Source organism: Melopsittacus undulatus, chromosome Z, assembly GCF_012275295.1.
Source record: "Melopsittacus undulatus isolate bMelUnd1 chromosome Z, bMelUnd1.mat.Z, whole genome shotgun sequence".
Taxonomy (NCBI): Eukaryota; Metazoa; Chordata; class Aves; order Psittaciformes; family Psittaculidae; genus Melopsittacus; species Melopsittacus undulatus.
Genome location: NC_047557.1, coordinates 9,360,043 through 9,380,844, shown reverse-complemented (window position 1 = coordinate 9,380,844; position 20,802 = coordinate 9,360,043). Strand labels below are relative to the sequence as shown.

Sequence of the window (20,802 nt, the reverse complement as noted above, 5' to 3'; positions counted from 1 at the left end):
TTTGTCTAAGCAGAGAAGGCAGAAGCATGAACACTGATAAACTCTCAGATATTGCTTAGTGTAAAATGGGATTTGATGACCACTTATGTGGTGAGTTTTGGGTCAAGGGACAGAGGATGAACAAACAGCAGTAAAGGAATGTAAGACCACAGAAAAGGCAAAAACAAAAAGGATGTATCACTGAAGGCATCAGGGGTACAGTCTTCTACCTGGGGCCACATTGCCTTCATCAACCCTGGCGGTTCAACAGGGCACCAACTTCTACATAGGTTGAGCGAGCTCTGCCTTAAAATGCCAGGCCTTGTGAAGAAAGGTGCCAGAAGGGCACAACTGATACATTTGGGACAAATGCACAGTGGAAGAAACGCACAACAGGACAAAGTCTAAAGGGGAAAGTTGTTTCTGCTTTTTTTCTTGGCTCATAATCTGAGACTCATCTTCTTGGGGAGACAAGCAACCTTTCTTGCCGTCTGTCCTATCACCATTCAGTTTAGGTTGCCAGTAGCTGCACCAAGGGCTCTGACACACTGCTGTGACACCCCTTTGCTGTTCTGCCTCAGTCCCCAGAACACTCTCCTTGACCTCTTCCTCCTGTGGTGCAGCTATCCTCTATACTGGGATTCCTCCACATCAGGGGGCTGCCCCTGTGTCCAGCCTGGCAATAGAGTGTAACACTTAAATTAGGGTAAGCACAGAACCAGTTCTGATTTCCTGACCACTCAGCCATAGGTCTCAGCAACTGCAGAGAAAGAATGTGAAGGATCCTTTGGATTCTCTAGCCATGTGTATCTTTTGGGATGTAACAGAATCACAGACTGGTTTGTGTTGGCAGGGACCTTAAAGCTCATCCAGTTCCAACCTATGGGCACCTTCCACTAGAGCAGCTTGCTCCAAGCCCAGTCTAACCTGGCCTTGAACACTGCCATGGATGGGGCAGCCACAGCTTCTCTGGGCACCCTGTGCCAGCGCCTCAGCACCCTCACAGGGAAGAACTTCTGCCTAAGAGCTCATCTCAGTTTCTCCCCTGTCAGGTTAAAGCCATTCGCCTTGTCCTATCCCATATACCCTTACTCAAAGTCCATTTCCAGGTTTCTTGCAGCCCCTTTAGGCACTGGAGCTGCTCTCAGGTCTCCCCTTCAGGAGCCTTCTCTTGTCCAGGCTGCCCCAGCCCAGCTCTCTCAGCCTGGCTCCAGAGCAGAGCTGCTCCAGCCCTCGCAGCAGCTCCATGGACTCCTCTGGACTTACTCACCAGAGATGAAGCCCCATAACAATAACTCGAGAAGAAACAAGGGAGCTTTGGAAAGCCCATAACGTGCGTTGGCTCAGTCGGAGGCAGAAACACCAAATGTAATAATGAGCATGAGCAGGCAACCTGAACAGGCTGTTATCTGTGACATAAACCACTCACAGTCGCTCCTGCCAAAACCCTGTAAGGCATTAGATAAAACCCACCTTATAACAACAAATAAAACCTAAAATAAACCCCCAAGACCTCCATGTTCGAAACGCTCCTTCAGCCAGCGAGAGAAGAACCGAGCCATGGCAGCGAACCGGCACAGGCCGCGCTGGGGACGGTGGGGGGGGGTTCGGAGCCCTTCGGTCTCCACACTGCTCCTTCCGGGCCTGCTCGTCCATCCTCCGCTGACAGAGACCCCGATGGCGGCCGCTCCCCGGCCCCACAACGGGGTCACCCCGGTCCGGCCCCTCAGGGTAACGGCTCCCCTCAGGGTAACGGCTCCCCTCAGCGCGGCGGCGGTGGGCGGGGCCAGAAACGGCTCCACCCCCCTCCCCTCCCCCCCTGTCACGTGCTGGAGGCGTGGTCCCTGCTCACGTGGTGCCGGGGGCAGGCGGAAGGGCCGGTGGATGGGCGCGCGCTGAGCGGTGCGTGCGGGGTGAGCTGCGCGGGAAAGCGGCGGGAAGGGAGCGGGGGGGGGGGGGGGGGAACGCGTCACGTCACGTCACGTGACGTCACGTCACGTCACGTGGAGGAGGTGGTGGTGTGTATGTGTGTGTGTGTGTGGGGGGGGGCGGCCTCGCGCGCGCGTGGAGGAGGAGGAGGAGGAGGAGGAGGAGAAGGAGGAGGGGGGAGCGAGGTTCTGGTCACGTGACGGTGGTGGGCTCCGCCGCCGCTTTGTGAGCACATTGGGCAGGTACCTCGCGCCGCGGCCCCCCCCCTCCCCTCCCCCCTTTCCCCTCCCCCCCCCCCCAATTCCGTTTCCCGCACTCGCGCGAGGAGTGGGGGAGGGGGGTGGGTGCGCGCGCGCGCTCGCGCCGTGTGGTGGTGGGCCCGCGCGCGCCCCCGCGGGAGGGTTTCCCCCCCCCCCCGCCCCCCTCCCAACGGTCAGCGGGCGGCCGTTGGTCCCTGAGGCGGCGGCGGGCCCGGCCCCCGCTCCCATGCGAGCCTGGTGTGTGCCGGGGCCGCCCCTGCCCGGTGCTGAGGGGTTTGAGGCCGGGGGGGGGGTGGGTGGTGGCTCTGCCCTACTTTTCCAGGCGGCCGCCCTGCCCTAGATTGCTGCCCCCCCCTCTTCTCTCCTCTGCCCTCCTCAAGGCCGCCGAGTAGGCCGCGGTTGTGGCGGCTCCTGTGAGCAGGGAGAGCCCGCCCGACCCCCGGTAGGTTTGCATTGCTCCTTCGTCCCGTTCTGTGGAGGTGGTCCTGCGCTCGGTCCTCCTTGTTTCTTGTTTCCTTACAGCTGTGCTTTCTCTCCTGACGGGTTAGTACTTACCCTGGCTATGTGGGCTGGGAGGGTGTGATGGAAGGGGGATGCAGCTGGACTCCCCTGTGGAGGGGGGTGTGTGCGCCTTTGGATCCCTTCCTAATCTTGGATCAGGCCAAAGGAGGGCTGGCAGCACGGGGAAGGAGCAGGGGAGTGAGTTAACTACACGTTTGTGCCTCGTCTGGGGCTTTATTTCCATGTTGTCTTACCTCATCTCCTTCCGTTGTTTTGGGTTGGGGGCTTGGGCAGCCGTGTCATAGTTACAGAATTCCCTGACAATAACATCTAGGCAGCAACTAGTAGGTTACTAGACGGCATGACAATGAATGAACCATTCTCTGTGTTGACCTTCCCTACCTAGTCCTTTCTCAACGCTGATTATGTGTGCTTGCTGAGAACTGGAAGTCAGGGCTGGCTTAGGTGATGTTTAAAAACAAGAAAGCAATCTTGTCTGTGTTTGCTCTTGTTGCTGAAGAAAATCACAGCAGGAAAGTGAACCAGTAGAAGCCTTTCCCCAAGAAACTGGATGTAGAAAGGCACCAGGTGCACCTTTGAGCCTGATGGTAGAGATCTGAACTCTGCGATGTGAAGCAGAGTTATAAATCTGTGCTGAAATGTCTGCAGTGCTGTTGAATGCCACCTGGGAGTTGTTCAGGGTGAACCTGGTTTGAAGCTTCTTTCTTGTAGGTGTATTGTCATCAGGAGCATGGATGTGCAGAGCCCTCTTGGCTGTTGTCAAAGGAACAGGGAGACCTGTGGAAGGGAAACTTTGGATTCAGTGTGGAACTATGTGTAAGGGGAAGCTCACTTTAGCTACCAAGCAGCAATTGGTCCCTAATCATCTCAATTAGACTAAATGCTGAATGCTTATGACAGAGCAGCCCATCAAGGCGATAGCCACTGGGGTGATGGTGGCTGCTGAAATGGAGGGGCCCTCCTCGCCTGAGAGCAGCTGTTTTTTTCAGGGAGAGAAATTGGAGCTGGTTGTGTATGAAGGGGAGGGAGGGGGAGGATGTGCAGGCCTGGAGCAGCAGCACTTGCCTGCCGTTGGAGCCCTTACAAACGGCAACAACTCGGCCTTCTTAGGCTTTGCTTTTTTAGTATTTACAAGGCCCTTTGAGCAGTTCCCTCAGTTGTATCATCTCTAGTGGAATCTGGGTTTGGATTCCTACCTGGCTGAGTCAGTATTTATACCTAGGCCCAATCTCTCTGTGGTGGTTTGACCTAACTTGTTTAAAGAATTTATTTTTAACTTTACACTAGGTAACTTGAAAGCAAGCAAGGCTTAAATCACTATGCAGCATTAATGATGTTTTGGGACTCCTGGAGGGGTTACATGGAGAAACTGGATTAACTGGTGTAAACCAATTTTGATGCCCAGTCTGGAAAGCGAGCCAGCTTTTTGTGTTTATAACCTCAACTTCTTTTTTTGTTTGTTTGTTTATATATCTTTTAAGTCTTGGTAACTTAAAGGAGGTAGGGAAGAGCAGGAATTGTGCAGACTGTATTCTGCTTTGGTCTAGTTGCAGTTTTACACATGTATTGATTTAAAAGTGTTTATAACAATAAAAACAAAGGCATACCACTTCAGAAATCTAGGCCATTTCACTTGCCTTGTTTTGGCCAGTCCTCAAGAAAATTCCTGGTGCCACAACTTGCAAAAGGATTTGACCATTTGAGGGGGACTTTGGAGTTACAGACTTGCCACTAAAATCTCCAGAAGCTAAGGGAAGACCCAACCAAAAAAAACCTTGTCTGTTGCCAGAAGCTTTTTATTTATTTTTCCCTTTAGTTCTTCCAATTTTTAAGCAACTGTTTCACAACTCAGAAGCAATTTTTTGATGTTTAACATTTCTTCCATGGACTTTTATTTCATAGGATGCTTTCCTCATAGAATGCAGTTTTCTGGTATGTTTTATATTTATTGCTGGTGTTCCCCTAGTGATACTGATCATAGTACTATAGTGTGCTGATTAGTAGTGCTTGAGAAATCTGTGTATCATAGACTATTAATACTTTGTTAATAATTAGTATTGCTAGTATTACTATTAATAGTAACACTTACTTGCAGTTTCAGTAATGTTTAGTACCAGGACTTGGAATAGGTTCTTCATGAAAGAACACAACTTCCTTTTATTAATCCTGTTTATTCATCTTTGTCTCTTGGTTAAAGCACATGAGCAGGACTCTGAAAGACCTACGCTCTGAGCTTAGGTTTGCAACAGCCTTGCGTGACCTTGGTAAAAGAGAGGCCAAGTGACTTGTCCCGTTTATGAGATGACAGATTGGCGACATGCAGTGTTGTATTTGTATATTTCGTAACTACTTAATGGAAGGTGCTAAAGGAAATACAAATAATATCCGCTTATGTGTTGTTGTTCTGTTGGAGCCTTTCATTGATTTTATTTTGGGTCCAGTCTGCTCACTTGTAGCCCATTGTGTCCTCTTTGCTTTTCAGAGAAGACCTAGTTTGGACTTGTACTGTTTTTCATACAACTTCTTTAAACAAGATACTTTCATTAAAGTGAGAGCCAGGATGAAAGGTTATCAGGTAGCTCCTTTACAATTACTTAAGGTTTATGTTTTACAAAAATCATACAAAGGGTTTCTCCATTTTGCTCTAACATGGAGGTCCACACTCTTTAATTTTAGCTGTCTAACCTGGCAGTTTGTCAGAACTCCTGGTCCACCAGGAGCTCCTGCAGTCTGTTTCACAGCTGTGGTACTCTCCATCCCTTCCCCCAAACCCCCTGCTTCTCAGTGCTGCAGAGGCCAAACAGTGACTAAAGGCAGATAGGTTAGAGGTGATACTGTCTGATGCCTAAGATCTCATGGCTTGCTCATCTTGCTTTTACTGCATCATAACTATTTTGCTGAGCATACTGTTTATTTTTGCTCTTTCTAGATGGTAAAACTTGTAAGATAGGTTCTGTCAACAACTGTGCACAGTTGTCTTGCATGGAGTTGTTTCCACCTCTTGAAATCCTTTTTTTTTTTCTTCTTTCCCAGCTTTCTTTGTGAAAGCTGCAAGATACTGGGGTTTCTTTTAAAGGTAAACTTGTCAAGCTTTTTATCTCTTCCCTTCTCCCCACCTTCTTAAATCAGTCTTCCAGCAGATGAGCTTGGAGGAGTCCTTAACCTGGCTGAGTGTAGCATTTGCATTAAAAACAATGAAATGTTTCCTATGTTGAACGAGCTTTGATCTGTCTTGAGACTGAAGGTTTGCCCAGAGTAGTACTCATATTTTTAATTTTATAGTTTTGATTTTTTTTAAGTTTATGAAGCAGGCAACAGTTTATTCCAAATCTGCAGAAGATACAGCAGCATTTATGTTACAGAATCATTAAGTATTTGAATCCAAAGTTAACTGAAGAAAACGCAAATACTTTCCTAACCTCCAGATTTGAATCATCAGGTTGCACTTCTGTTAACCTGGTTTAGTGGGGAAGTAAAAAAGCCTATCTTAATATATTAGGCAGCTCTGTGGTTGAAGTTGTAATATTTGAATTCAGTAGCTGTGATCATATTCCTAAATGCATTTAATGGTTAGATGTAGAGGAGGAAGTATTTTTGCAGATTTACTGTGTGTGGCTTAGGTTTCATCTAGAGCATTTAGTCAAGAAATACAGCTGTTGTTCCTCGAAGTAGGATGATGCTTTAGAGACCATACTGAGATTGTTTTTTTAGCAAAGAAAGTGAATTCTTTACTTACTGTCTTTGTTTTGTTAAGTGTTTTGAGAATGGTAGATACCGTAATACAGAATGAAGCATATGGCTTCTGAAAACTTTGTTTCCTCTTTCTGTTTGCTTTTAAATGCGAACTGAATCATGTTTTTTCTATGGTAAACACTTGACCTCTATCTCATACTATCACGTTGTCCTTGTCAAGTTTCACTGTGTTTGAAGGCTGTTGCTGATTTCTTTCGTTTTTTCTTTCTGTGTTTACATTCTTCCTTGATTTTGGAACTTGCATGTTGTCTGAGATGCAGTTTCAACAACATGGATCTGAAAGGAATCCTGGTGGCAGGCTGTACATACTAAATCGTATTCAAGAAATTCTGGTCCTTGCTTTTGATGGGATGTACCCCAAGGGACATATGTTTTCTCTTAGTAGGATTTTATTTCATCTTTCAGTCACACATTCTTCAGACCAGTGACTTGTGATCCATTTTGAGACCAACATAAGAGGGACCTAAGTTGCTTGATGTTAACTTTGGGTGACTAAATGTGATGAGCGCCTGCAGTACTTCACTTCTCAGTCTTGTGCTTCACTTTCATTTATTAGCCAAGGAATGAATTTGAGTGTTTTGAACATCGGGTGAGTGCTAAGGGGTAGCTGTCTGAAATTCAGTTTAGAGAAGGATTGGAATAGTGTTACAAGCTTGGCAAAGGCAATTTAAAGAGTATGCAAAAGTGGTGGTTGGTTTTTTTTTTCTTCAAAGTTTGCAAAAACCTTTTAATACATGTCCTCAGCCTGCTGTGTTTCTCTGCTGCTGCTTGATGTCCAGATAGCAGCCATGCCCAGGAGCTTTTCTTTGCATCTTGAGAAAACATGTTTATTCTCTTTCTTGAGTAGCTCTCTATTACCACTGCAAGTATGAAGCATCTTGCAGCTTTATGCGTGTACTCCAGTTTTGTTTATCACTTTTTCTGTTGACGTAGTAGTGTATGTTGCTGTGTGTAGACTTCCAGTGACTTTCACCCTACCTGATGTAAAGATAGACAAACAGGCATTCACTTGATTTTCATTTGTGTCTGTCTGAGCAGAAGTGCTAGAGCTTCAAGAGTTGTCCCTAATGAGGCTTGTGGGGCATTTTTAAAAACAGCTCTTCTCTTAGATGACTTGTGTTTTCCTTCATTTAATGATAGACTGAGGTCTGTATAGGGACGTCTGAAGGTCATCTTGTTTCCTCCTGCTCAAGTAGAGCCACCAACAGCAGGTTGCTGAGGACCATATCTGCATATCCTTTGAGTATCTCCAGAGATGGAGTCTCTACCACCTCACTGGGCAACTGTGCCAGCACTCAGTCACATTCAGAGTGAAAAAGTATTTCCTGATACTCAGATAGAGCCTCTTGTGTTTCAGTCTGTGCACATTATCTGTGGTCCTGTCATTGGGCACCACTGAAACAGCCTGGTTCTGTGTACCTTCCCTTCATGTATTCAGATGCACTGATGAGAAACACCCCCCCCCCCCCAAGAGCTTTCTTCTCTAGGTTAAACTACTTGACATAGTCAAATATCTGTAGTCCTTCAGGCAGTCTCAAAGCCATATATTCTTACATGCTTTTGAGAAGGAGGTGGATTAAAGATTGAATTTAGCAGGGGTGGTGGTAACAGTAATTCATGGCTCTTCATAGGTGGAGAGGTGGGTGGTTTTGGGATATGTGTTTAGAGAAAGTGCTGTGAAAAATAAGATGTGCGTTTCAAATCCAAATAATTTCTGTGCTTCCAAATAAGAAGTAATTGTTTGTCTTTACTCTCTAACTGGAGACTATCATTCACCAGTTCCGTGAGGAAAGAGACAGGTCAAACACGATCATAGGGCTGGAGCACTTCTTCCACGAAGAAAGGCTGAGAAGGTTTGGATTGTTAGCTGGGAGAGGTGAAGGCTCTGTGGAGACCTTATAGCAGTACAAGCCTTCAAGTACCTAAAGGTGCAAGAAAGACGGAGAGGGACTTTTTACAAGGGCAGGTAGGGATAGGACAAGGGGGAATGGGTTTACGTAAGAAGAGGATAGATTTAGATAAGATACAAAGAAGAAGTTATTTACTGTGGGGGTGGTGAGACACTGGCACAGGTTGCCCAGAGGAGCTGTAGCTGCCCCATTCCTGTGGCAGTGTTCAGGGCCAGGCTGGATGGGGTTGGGAGCAACCTGGCCTAGTGGAAGGTGTCCCTGCATGTGGCAGAGGGCTGGAAGTGAATGAGCTTTAAGATCCCTTCCAACCCAAACCGTTCCATGTTTCTGTTATTTGACTGTATTATTTGCTTGTCTGATAGTGATAAGTTGCTCAAGTCCTATATATGTTTCATGCAGGAATTTTGTGGATAGTAAATTGTGTAGTGAAGTGTGAAGTATAAACTACGGTGAGAGTGAAGCCAAAACTTCGCAGAATTACACAAATCCTGGTAAATTAGAAGTGAACTCCATCAGCCTATTTTTCCTATTCTCGCAAGTTCAACTCCCTTCCCCTAAATCCCAAGACCCCTACAACTGCAGACAAAAGTTAACATGGGGTTAAATGGTTAAAAGTATATCATAGTTAGGGATATTGAATCTGGGAAGTGCTGGGACTGATCTTTCAGTACAGCCCTCTGAAGTGAAACATCAGTGGGATTCATTTTTTGCTAGGAAACCTTCCTCAAATATTTATATGACTTACCTTCCTTGCTGATGCTGTTGATTGCTAGGGAGTGCTTTCAAGTACTTCAGTCATGTGGGACAGGGAAGTGAAAATGTGTGATTTCTGTATTCTCAACAAACAAATACATTAAAATAAGTGATCAGCAGAAGGCATCCTGGGCATTTCTCTATTTATGAAATAATCCACCTGTTATAAAATAGGATAAAATGTAGGGCAAGAAACCACAGAACCATCCCTTTTCAGTTGATTTTAATATCTAAGCAGAATTAAAGCACAAAAACATTGAGTGAATCACCTTACCTGGCAGGCCAGAATAAGCAGGTTTTGAGTATTTGAGGTAACTGAAGAGTTTTCCACCTAGTGAAAACCAAATAGCTGTTTGGGATTGGAGTTAAATGTAGGAGAGAACAAATGAAGGAGTTCAGCAACTGGAGTCAGCATTGTTTTTCTCACCAGGACCTTTATTAAGGAGTGGTGGGTGGCCAGGAATTGGTTTTATGGCTGACAGTCCCTGGTTGAAAATCTGACAGGCAACTTTTCCTCCCCTTCCAGTTGCTTCGCGATACTGGAGGAACATTATGATAGTTGTTAGCATGTTGTTTTGATGGTACATTATCCCCTGGAATCATTGCAGGTCCTGATGCAGTATGGAGGAGGAGAGAGACAGAGTGAGATGCCTGCAGAGGAGCAGGAGGATGTGGCTTGGGGGTAGTTGCAAGATAGGTCCGGGGTGGGGGGAAAAAGGAGGTTTAGTATTCTTTATCACTGATATGGTGAGTTGCTACTTTGATTTGCTTGTTCAAATTATCCATAGTCTTGCTCCTAGCAGGATAACTTGTTAATTCTGGGAAGCCTTAGGTGTGTCTTTACAAACAAACAAAATTCCTGCTTTGATGAACTGCTCTCAAAATGAGTAATGAAAAAATGCTGGGAATGATGGACCCTGGTGGAATACTGGGGGAGGCGGAAGGGGTCTCTGTTCTCTGCATCTATTTTGGTCATTAGATCTGTGTCCTGAATTATCTGAGGTTGTGACTGTTTCACTCTTTTGAAACAGTGTTGTTTCACTCTTTTGAAACAGTGTTGCTCTGTTAGGGTGCCGTGGCTGGGGTTTCAGTAGCGCTGACTGGAAAGTTGCAAGGTTGTTTTGCATCTTTCTTCTGGTATTCCTGTAAATGTGTTTTTGGTCTGCATTTACACCTGTGTTTGTGCAGCATTGATGGGTTGCCTTTTGTCCCAGAAGTTTCTATATGAAGACATATGCTGTGAAAGTGTTTTGGTTTTTTGTTTTTTGTTTGTCTGTTTGTTCATTTAAGGTAATCTTTTTGTTCTTTTTTTTAAGGGAAAAAGTGTTGAAGAAGAAGGGAATAAGCTCTCTTCTGGCACTCTAATGGTGGGGAAAGTTAGCTCTGTATAGAGATTAATTTAGTCCTTCTTTTGAATAAAATGAAATTATTACATTTCCTGAAAAATCTCAGCTTCAGATTTCTCAATTTCTCTGCCATGTGAAGTGACCTCACATAAGCATAGCTCAAACACTGTGCTAAACTTTTCTAAGTAACGTATCTGAACTCTACTCACTTTATGCTTGGTTTTTACAACTGCATGGTCTTTTGTGTATGATTGATTGTATATTGTCTGGAGAGGTGAGGAGCTCTGCTTTCTTGAAATGGTAAAGACCAGCTTGGAAGAAGTGGTTTGCTTAGCTCTTTTAGGACTCGTTGGGAATTGAACTTCCAAGAAGTTCAGCCTCTTGGATGTATTAAAACTTGTTGAAGTACTGACCTACAGTATTTAGCATCTACCCCTTTTTTTCCAGAAGTTGTATGTATGTATGAAAATGACCCAAATTTCTGATTAAAAGGAAAAGAGGAAAAAAAAAGTGGAAAGATGATCACAATTTACTTTTTCCCCAAATGTATAAAATTATTATTTTTATTTAGTTAGACCAGTGAAACCAACAAAATAACAAAACCCAAAACCTCCCCATAAGCTCATCTTGAAGAAGATGCTTTGTGTATTTTCCAAGTGTATTTAAATCCAAAACATCACAGCTCCATGAGTCTGAAGGCTAACCAAAACATTATCATGTGTTTCTGGAACTTAGGCTTCCAAGTCTTTTACAGCAATTGGATATCTAACAAAAGCACTGGAAGAGTTCAGCCAAAGAAGTACTTGTTTACAGCAGAAGAATTTTACACTGACATCAGTGTACTTCTAACTGTTAAACAATAACTTGCATTTCAGTCATGTTAAAATCTCTGCTGAAAAGCAAGTTTCAGATAAAGTTTATTTAGTTTTAGTTACCTCTGCAGTAAAATTACAGCCTTTTATGGATTCACATTAGTGTGTGAGGTTGACTATTTTTTTTTCTTTTTAGCTCACCAGGTTTAATCCTAGATTTTCTTCTCACTTAATGTCATTGTGTTCCTTGGGCTTTTTTATTGTTCCTTTTTTTTATTTGATAGGAACTGTGATAATTCAGTTGAACAGAGGTTTTTGTTCACAAATGTGCTTGCATACTAGAATATACATTAAAGTCTAACTGATCATATCTGATATGGAGGGCTTTACTCTTTGTGCTTTGTGTTTGGGAATTTTCTGGGTTTATTGTGTATTTAACGTTTGAGAACTTAGAATGGTTTTAATGGAAGTTATGTGTCTGGCTTTGGGAATGAGATAATCTATTTAAACATGCTTTCTTCCTTCCCTTTCTTCTTTTCCCCTGGCAAAAAAAAGAAAAAAACCACCAAAATTTGAAAAGAGCACAAAATATTTTTCTTGGATTTATTCATAACTCTTCAAATAGTCTCACAGTAACTTCCATGGTGACAAACTCAGACTTCATGGCAAGGTTCTTTTGGGGTATCAAAACTAAGGTCATGCTAACACCCTTTGCCATAGAGTTTTAGAGCACAGCAGTGATACAAGTAAGTATTGTTTTTCAAATTTTAGACATGGGGAAATAGAGGGACCAAAAGGACAATTCCTGTTCAGATGAGGCTCCTATGCTTTCAAAAACTCACCCTTAATCCCTTTGGAACTGCAAGTTTCAATGTCCTGAAGGTGAGACAGTGAGCAGCCTTTCAGCAGTTTACTTTCTGCTGATTGCAGTTTTGGGTAAATGCTGCTTTCTTAACTGTGCAGGTGTCTTGGACTTTTGCTCTTATCAGAGGAGGCATGTAGAATGACAAGTTGCATTTGTTCCTTTTAGGCAGTGAATTCACGGGGCTTCAATACCAGTCTCTTTTAAACAGAGAACACATTTAAATTATCATGCTGTTCTGCATTTTAAACCTGCCTACTATTGGTTTGTCAATTTATCTACAGTGTCATTTTGGCTCTTACAGCAAGTGTGCTTTACAGTACCCCTGTTGTGTTAGAATTTTCAAATAATATTCTACAAATGACTGAAAATTATTACTGTGAGTAAAGAGCTGTTACTTAAGTTTGTAAAGCAGTTTTTAGAACTTTTAACATTTTATCTTGGTTATCCCTTGCTCATTCTTGTGTTGACTTCTGTGTAGATACAGCTTTTTTGGTTTGCTTGGAGAAAATTGTTGTTTACAACACATCTTCTGCTGAAATGGTTTTAAAGATTGTCATTAACCAACCATTTGTTCAGTGAGGTTTTTATAGGTGCAGTATGATTTCTAACGCTGATACCCATAATATTTTAATATTATTACTACAGTTGAACACTGCAGTTAACAAAATGTGTATTCCAGGTGCAGTCTCAGAATTCACATGTGTATTGAAGGTGAGGTGCTGCAATTAATATAAATAAGCTAAGTGTTTCAGAAACAAAGTTGTGAAGACTGCAAGTTCCTTTTCTTTCAAAGTAAGCAACTTTATCTTGCAGGAGTGCTGTGATTTGGACTGGAGGTAAAATAGGCAGGTGATATTAATATCTTCTTGGGATGTTTCAGAAAACAGATTTTCTATTTAGACATTGAAGTATTGTCTTGCATGGCATATAAACCCTGTGTACCTGTGTGGAATCAGGGGCTGTTATTCATTACTATGCTGTACTAAAATGACTGTAGAATACAAAAATATGTTTAAAAAGGGATGTATGGTTTAAGAAAATAAGTGAATAAATTTCTGTGGAAAGAAGATGGTTTATCAAAAAGAAGAAAATTTTGAAGAAAAACTTTGCAGGTTCATTCAGATTTTGCAGACTTTAAAAATACTGATTCTTTGCACTTAAGTTTTATAATCTAGTCTGGCTTGTGAAGAAATGGTGAGGGAGAGTGAGAACATCCTCTTGGAGATAGTGTCATGGCTCAAGCATAGGAAAACATGTGTCAGCCAAATAAGATTTACATCAGTCCAGAGCTGCAGCAAAAGGTGAAGATATTGGGGGGTGGGGTGGCTAGAGTAGTGACTGTGGATCTTAGAAGCCTGGGGGAGTGTTCCACCACTACTTATGTTGGAGAGAAAATAAATAGTGAAGTCTGTGTAATAAAACTTGGAGCATTTTGACGTCATGTGTGAGCAGCTCGTGTCTCTGGTAGCTTCTTTTAAAAAGTTAAGAGATTAAGATGTGGGTGATAAATTTCCCTTTGCCTTTTTAATATTAAACACACAAGAGCAGCCTGGATGACTTTATTCCTGCTTTTAGATGTGACTTCTGGAGGACTTAACTGTTAATCCTTCATCCCTTTGGATAGTTTGGTATAGTGTTGCTTTATAAACCTGACCTCACTTCTAGAATGATGGGACAAGAGTATGTGAGTTTACATGTGACACCAAGTTGAGCAGTTGCGATTGTGGGGAAAATACTGCTTAAATGCATGTGGGAAAGCTTGGGCTAAACCAACATTTTCTGACTGAAGCATGTCAAGATGAAGATTAGTATCAAAGGAAACTCTACTAACAACAGTTGTGACCATAGATGAAGCAATCCAGAGGTGGTAGGGAAATAAAAGTTACCTCTTAGGGGTTTCAGTTCTCAGTGCTGTTTCTGTGGCTGTTTGTCTCTGAGCATCTGGCAATGTTAGAAAAAGGACTCAGGTTCTCGCAAGGTTTCACTTTGGAAAACTAAACTGAACTGAACTGAATGGCCATAAGTTTTCATCAAGATTTTATGCACAGTAAAAGCATAAGATTGTGAAGGAAGAAAACATTTAATACTGCCTGAGAAACTATTGTTTCTTTTCCTCCTCTGGAACTTTATATTCAGTGAAAAAATTAGATTTTTATTTTGGTGCTTTCTCCTCTTATCTAGGATGAATTCTGAGAAATACCACTGTGTGAGGGAAAATTATAGGAAGATGTTGTAGAATATCTTTCCTTATTTGAGAGTGTTTTTTTTTTTCGACAAGACTCCCGTTTTTCTTTGATTTTTGTGAATACATGAGCATAACACATGCAGTGATCGGTACTGATGGTCTTCCCTCAGTATCTGGTTCAAGGAGTAGGGCTCTATGCAGATGCAGGAATGGCACCTGAGCTCTGGTGTTGCTACCAAAGCTCATGAGGTGTTTAGCATATTTCAGAGATGTAGCTATACCAGTTATTTAGTGCTTTTGTTTTTGTATCACTTGTGGCTTGTAATTTAACTGATTTTTTGTCGTTACTTTGTTTTGTTCTGTGTGTTGTAATGTGGCCTGAAGAGTGTCACAAGTCTGAATTAATCCTTCCCTCAGACTTTTTTATATATTGGCACTTTCTACTTCATTCCTCATTATGAATTCTACTGTGAATTAACTAGGTGCCCCTTTTTTTATGCAGTTGAGCATATTTCCACCAGTGTAAGAGTGTAACAAGTATCTCCAGTTTTTGCTCAGCTATTTTTAGTCCTATTGCTTGTATCTGTTTCTATTCAAAGAATTCCTTTGAAAGCTATTCCAGGAGAGTGTGGTTCTGCAGTGCAGGGGAGGGCAGGGAGAGCTCAGTCCCAGAGCATGCTCGTGATCTGTCAGTGAGATGTCTGGTGTAGAGTGCTGCTTCCTGTGTGCCACCTTGTTTAAAAGGATGCCATTGAAGCGGATTCCCCCTTCTGGGTATTTTCCTGGCTGCATCGCTCCCAGCTAGTGTTGGCTATTCCCTTCTGTCATTTGGGGTACCTGTGTTTCTACTTGCATGTTCTATGTTGTTGTTGTTTTTATTGTGTGAACAGCAATTAATTTTAGGGATTATTTAATTATGGACTGTCACATATAGCTGACTATGCATTTCTATGCTTTATTAGCCAAAGATGAGTTACCAGTACTTGTCTTTTTCCCTGCTTCTGTTACAATCTAGGACTTTTTTTTTTTTTCTGATTTTGGCTTAATCTGGATTAGTTTTCCTGGAAAGTTTTTCAAAAAGTGTGGGGTTTTCTTGTTATTTAACAGCCTTCCCCCCCCCCCCCCCCTTTTTTGTGCAGTTGCATGGCTTACTCACCTTGTTGTTACAGCTAGCTGTTGACCATAATGGTAATGCTTGATGGGGGGTTGTTCACAGAAAGGTGTTATATTTTTTTAAACAATATTATGTCTAACAGTTGGTACTGTTGACAACCTGCAAGCCTGAAGTACCCTTGATATATGCTTGTAGCTCATGTTGTATGTACTGACACAGCCCAAGTTTAAGCTGTTTCAAAAGCATCTTGTCCAGCTGGTGTTGTCACTGAAGGTGTGGATTACAGTGGTTTTGAGAGGTTGATCATGGTTAATACAGCAAGGTATTCCTGTTTTATTCCCATATTACCTGTGCAGATCTAGTGGTGTGCTTCATTCTTACTCGAGATGCTTTGGCTATTTTTTAGCTTTTTTCCTTGCAGTATTGATAGCTTATCCAGAACGTGACCTGAGATCCTATGTCCTTCCATGTATTCTTTGAAGAGAAGGTGTATAACTTTCGTTTGTACTTTGCAGTTGTTTCCTCAGCTACATACCTATACATATATATGTGTGTGTGTGTGCCCTGAGTTCACCTGGCCTTACAGCTGACCCCCAAGTTTATCTTGGATAGACTGGAAATTACAGACCGCAAATTACTGCATCTGTAGAGGCTTTGCCTTGTGATTGTTTGGAGAAGGAAGCCATCTGAAGAGCTTCCCAGTCACCCAGTCCTGTCTTCCCTGACGAGTCTGTCTGGCTTTCCTCCTTTTTCCCCTGAAGGGACTGCTGTAAGGTTTAATGAGCTGGTTGAGGGAGTAAGCCTTCTCAACATGAGGCTTTTGATAGGCAAAAGGTGGATGTTTAAGTGTATTATTCCTGTGAAAAAGAAATTCAAAGATGACCAGCAAAAGTGTTGAATATTTAGCTGTGTGAACAAAATCTATTAAAGATTGCTTTTGGTTGCTAAGTTGCTTTCTATTAGTTTGAATCTCTAGTTTAATATCTGAAACTGAATGTAGACAGGTACTTCTGTGCCTAGGGGAAAGGACTGTGTTCTAGATTATCACAAGATGTGTAAGTCAGTCTGTCCTGGTTGATTATAACCTCTTTTTTGGATAGAAGAATCTCTACGTTTTTACAAATGTCTTCTTCACTCCAAGTTACTAAATGCTCACAGGTCTCCCAAGAGGCTGGGCATTAAGGAGCCTTTCTCAGTAAAGGAAATACAAGCCTGTGTTTTCCCACTGGTGTTCAAAAGAATGTAAGTGATTTATTCAAGGTCGTTCTGCTGACAGAGTCCCTTCCTAGGAATTTTTTATTTTAAAAGCGTTTTTAGTGTTTTTGTTGCATGCACAGGAGTCTGACAAGGATCAAATGTTGCTACATTGAATAGCAGGAAAACAAAATGTGAAACCTCTCATTTTATTTATAATGGTACAGCCTTCCAGTATCTGAAGGGGGACTATAAGGATGCTGGGGAGGGACTCTTTATTAGGGACTGTAGTGATAGGACAAGGGGTAATGGGTTAAAACTTAAACAGGGGAAGTTTAGATTGGATATAAGGAGGAAGTTCTTTACTGTGAGGGTGGTGAGGCACTGGAATGGGTTGCCCAAGGAAGTTGTGAATGCTCCATCCCTGGCAGTGTTCAAGGCCAGGTTGGATGAAGCCTTGGGTGATATGTTTTAGTGTGAGGTGTCCCTGCCCATGGTAGGGGGGTTGGAACTGGATGATGTGAAGGTCCTTTCCAACCCTAACTATGATTCTATGGCTGCTGAAATGTAAGTTCTCCTGTTCTTTATGAACTTGATCCTATCCCTTGTGTCAAATTCAGCAGTTGTATAGCCACATAGTTTTCCCCTGGATAAGTTTATTCAACTAACTTAACTGTTTTGTTTTAGAGGGTTTACTTTGCTCATAGGTCAGCTCACTGAACCCATACCTTCTGCAGCTGCACAATCGTTAGTCTCATTGAAGGGAAGTAGCAATATTGTGTGGTTAAAGAGTAGGGAAGCAGGAATGCCATTCCTGGTGATGGCTTACAGTTGCATGGTATTAGATGTGAGCTGAAACATGCTTTTAATGGAATAAACTGTTTGGATTCTAGCTGCACTATGGAATAAATTTTGAGTGAATACACAGCCAGGTACCAAATGGGAACTAAAACTCTGGTTATGTTTTTTCATCCCAAAGTCCACTCAGTTGTCCTTCTCCTCAGGAAGGCTGTTGCAGTTCTGGCTGCAGAGGGTAATGATTTTCAGCCTTGAAAAACCTGCTAGTTCAGTTTTTTCTTCAGCTTCATGAAAGCTCTCTTTTTATGAAGTACTAGTTAATGTTTTTTACAAGCCTTCTAGTTAGTGTAGTGTGTAATTCAGTCTTGAGTAGTTGTTGAAGGGGGAGACTAGGCAGTAGTTCTGTTGGCTACTGTTCTGTTGCGAGCTTTAGACACTAGTGCCCTTCCACTGGGTGCTACTCAGAACAACTTAGGAGAGAAAACACTGAGGACTTTCTTTCCTGGTTTTCTTTGTTGATTTTTCTGTTCTTTGTGGGGGGGACAAACCCAGAGAAACAGGTGTGAAAAGGATGTTTGCAATACTGATGTTTCCTCATCACTGAACATAGCAGTGATGGAATAAACAGCAAATGTACCATGTATTGACTTTTTGTATTGTGTGCAATACTCTTCATGTATTGTATTTTAGTTTTATCTTGCTAGGCTAGAAAATAAGAGAACAGAGGACTTGGAGATCGAAGCATTCCTTGCCTGTTGTAGCAAGAGGAAGTGGTGTGTGCATAGCTGTGCAGGCACCAGGAACTGCCTCTGAGCCAGCCTCCATATGTTGCCTAACTCAAAATACTGAGTCAGTTCAGGACAGCATACAGTGTGGTCAGTGATGGAAATACGTGATCCCTTTTGCTGTGGCAGCTTTTAGAGATGGTTTGCATAAGAAAAGCGTTTTCTATTGTAAAGAGCAAGAAATTAGGTCCATCAATTGAAGATGACAGGCAGAGAAGCATACTTTAAAGAGTGGGCTTTTTTTTTTCCTTTTTTTGTTTTTCATCTGTTTTATGGCAACAACTGTGGCTGGTCTGTGTTATGGGCTAGTAAGATCCTCTAGTTCTGATAGTCCTGAGAATGGTGCTTGGATAGAAAATAACATGCAGTTAGTCTAACTGGGTCTCTTACTTGAAGTTTCATTAGAGTCAGTGGTACATGCTAGTAATCAGGAACACATCCAGAAAAGGGCAACGGAGCTGGTGAAGTATCTGTAGCACAAGTGTGATGAGGAATGACTGAGGGATCTGGGGGGTTTAGTCTGGAGTAGGGAAGGTTCAGAGGGACCTTATCGTTCTCTACAACTACCTGAAAGGAGGTTGTAGTGAGGTGGGTGTTGGACTCTTCTCCCAAGGCCAAGAGATAGGATATGAGGTAGTAGCCTCAAGCTGTACCAGGGGAGGTTTAGATTGGATATTAGGAAATGGTGGAATCACTATGCCTGGAAGTGTTCAGAAACTGCATAGGTGAGGCCATCAGTGTCATGGTTTAGTGGTGACCTTTGCACCTCTGGAGTGACAGTTGGGTTTGATAATCTTAAAGGTCTTTTCCAACCTAGTTGATTCTATGATTGTTTGTTGTAGGTCCTCGTAAACATGGTGATTACAATTAGGACAGGGAGCAGGACTATCCTTTTGTATGCAGAAATCCACCTGGCTGCTATCTAAAATGGAGCTGTGTGTGTTTTGCTAAACAGGTTTTTATCAGTCTGAAGATTGCCTTGATTGTGTGAAAGATAAAGACCTAGGTGGAAGTCAGGCTTTTCTGATTTTACTGTGAATGGTTTTATTATTATTTCTTATTTAATACCAGTGAAAGTTGAATTTGGAGAAATTTAGATTCCTCCTTCAGAAATTTCCTTATGGATAAGGGCATTTACTGCCTTTGCAGTTTGAATATTTGTAAAGAAATTATAAGGGTAATTGCACTGGTTGTTTATTGGGTATAGTTTTCAGAGTTTGGTTAGTATAATCACCAGTATATACAAACACGTAAAACACGTCTGCTAGGCAGAGACACTGGGATAATAGTGATTATTTCTGAGATTAGAAGATTTTTGTAAGTAATGATATTACTTAACTGTTATGATTTGAACCTGCTTTACTAGTGGAAAACAGAGTCGTAGAATCATAGAATGGTTTGTGTTGGAAGGGACCATAAAGCTCATCTGGTTCTAGCCCCCTGCCATGGGGAGGGACACATTCCACTAGACCAGGTTGTTCCAGTCCCTCTTCTGCATTATGATTTTGGATATGTGACCAGCCTTTGCCTCACTCCAGTCTTCTGAAGATGAGCACTTATTTCTCTTCCAGAACAATGCTCTTATTTGTAAGACCTATATGTATATTTATTTCTCTTCCTTTGTATAATATTTGATTAGGAATACTAATAATTGAAATTAATTGCTTCTTATTCTGGTAATGGGAAATAACTGTTTTTTGTAGATCAGGTTATGTTTATAGTTAATTGTAGGTTTACTTGGAAGAATAATAATTTCAACTATAACAACTCAGTGGGTTTTAAGAAAGGTGGGTAAGAGTGTTGACTTACTAGGTATGCTTTGCTAACACAACTGGAAATGTATATGTTAGTTTATATATTTGTGCTGGTACTCTGGGCACTCCCAGCAAGCCTCTTTTCTTGGTGTAAAACATGAGAATATACAGATGGTACAATTCCCCTCTCCTGTGGTGTTCTGCCAGTGATGTGGGTCTACTCCTGACCATAAGTGTTCTTCTTATTTACGGTAGAAGACTGCAAGATGAGATGAATCCTCCCACGATCCATAAGCTCAGGTTCAGTATTGTTGGCTTGGGGCAGTAAAGACACTGAGTAATCAGCACTGCTCCTGAGCAACATCTGACTCTTGCAAACTTTTCCCTTTTCAAGCAGTAATAAAGGTGGTGAGGTACTTCAGACAAAAGCACTTGAGGGAAATGTGTTGCATCAATGCTTTGCAGACGTAAGTTTTTTCCTCCCCTCTTTTTCCTCATTCTCATGTGGGTTCAGCAGTAGCAGTCATTTTTTTCCTTCTTAGTAGCTGGTGCAGTGCTGTGTTTTTGACTTTCAGCCTGAGAACAACACTGATAAGACCGATGGTTTTAGCTGTTGCTCAGTAATATTTACTGTGACCAAGGACTTTCTTTCTGAGTCTTATTCTCTGCCAGGGAGAAGGGGAGGCTGGGAGGAAGCAGAGACAGGGCACCTGACCTAAACTAAACGAAGGGATATTCCATATTACAGCACATCATGCCCAGTATATAAACTGGGGGCTAGACCACTGCTTGGGTCAGACTGGGTATTGGTCGGTGAGTGGTGAGCAGTTGCATTCTCTTCCC

At 42.5% G+C, this 20,802-nt stretch overlaps 1 protein-coding gene across 5 annotated transcripts in view; it reads left to right on the top strand.

Moving 5' to 3' along the window:
• The first annotated feature begins 1,844 nt into the window (after positions 1 to 1,844).
• UBAP2 (ubiquitin associated protein 2) overlaps positions 1,845 to 20,802 on the top strand; it is a 134,953-nt gene continuing 115,995 nt past the window's right edge. For all 5 annotated transcript variants that reach the window (XM_034072989.1, XM_034072988.1, XM_034072987.1 and 2 more), the window contains exon 1: positions 1,845 to 1,881. The gene's annotated coding sequence lies outside the window, so the exon portion shown is untranslated. The remainder of the gene's footprint in view (positions 1,882 to 20,802) is intronic.